Genomic DNA, 1,162 nt, shown 5'->3' with positions numbered 1-1,162 from the left:
ATCATTGCCACTATCTATATAAGGACATCTCCATTTCTTCCACAGAGAAGGAGGAAGAGTTAAAGAAGGTAGAGGGACAAAAGAAAAAGAAAAAGAGAGAGAGTGACAGAGAGAGAGAGAGAGAGAAACATGACAGATAGAAACAACAAAAGGAAAGATAGCATTAAACTAGAGTAGAATAAAAAGTCAAACAACATCACCAATGCCAGGAGTCCCATACCCTTCTCCTATGTCCCCCCGTCATATGCATTTAGCTTTGGTATATAGCCTTTGTTATATTAAAGGAAGCATTATACAATGATTTTGTTAATTATAGTCTCTAGTTTTCATTGATTGTATTTTTGCCACCCTATTTTGCCACCCTATTTTTAACACCTTGCAATGTTGACACTCATTTGTTCTACCTCACGTAAAAACATATTTATACTATACTTACCTGGCAGGAGAGACACCATGATCACAAAGGTGGTTTTTTCAGGGCAAGGCTTATCCATTGCACTCCGGATGTGCTGACTCCTGAGATTTCCCCAAATGTGGGAAACTCAACTGCATAATTTGTGGTAGTGGGGGACTGTGTTCATGCTCTCCCCTAAAAAACAAAAAACAAACAAAAAAAACATATTTGTATCTTTTGCTACAATCATTGAGCACCCTAGGTTTCACTGAGTTATACAGTCCCAGTCTTTATCTTTCCTCTTTCATTCTAGTGACCCACATAGTCCTAACCTTCCTCTTTCAACCATGTTCACAGTCATCTTGGTTCAGTGTACTTACATTGTTGTGCTACTATCTACCAAAATTGTTTTCCAAACCTCTCATTCCTGTCTTTTCCTTTCTGTCTGCAGGGCTTCCTTTAGTGTTTCCTGTAAAACAGGTATCTTGTTCACAAACTGTCATTGTCTGCTTGTCAGAAAATATTTTACGCTCTCCCTTATATTTGAAGGACAGTCTTGCTGGATATAGGATTCTTGGTTGGTGGTTTTCCTCTTTCAGCATCTTAACTATATCACCCCACTTCCTTCTTGCCTCCATGGTTTCTATTGAGAAATCTGCATATACTCTTATCAAGCTTCATTTGTATGTGATGGATCACTTTTCTCTTGCTGCTTTCAGGATTCTCTCTTTATCTTTAATGTTTGATAATCTGATTATTAAGTGTCTT

The 1,162-nt window shown here is 37.8% G+C and overlaps 1 non-coding gene across 1 annotated transcript; it reads left to right on the top strand.

The window, feature by feature from the left end:
* Nucleotides 1–428: 428 nt before the first annotated feature.
* On the top strand, nt 429–592 carry LOC119528260. Its single transcript, XR_005215580.1, has one exon. It is a non-coding gene; the product is annotated as a U1 spliceosomal RNA (small nuclear RNA).
* Nucleotides 593–1,162: the final 570 nt, after the last annotated feature.

Source organism: Choloepus didactylus, chromosome 2, assembly GCF_015220235.1.
Source record: "Choloepus didactylus isolate mChoDid1 chromosome 2, mChoDid1.pri, whole genome shotgun sequence".
Classification (NCBI taxonomy): domain Eukaryota; kingdom Metazoa; phylum Chordata; class Mammalia; order Pilosa; family Megalonychidae; genus Choloepus; species Choloepus didactylus.
The sequence above is the reverse complement of the archived record's forward strand: the minus strand, read 5'-3'. Positions and strand labels throughout refer to the sequence as shown.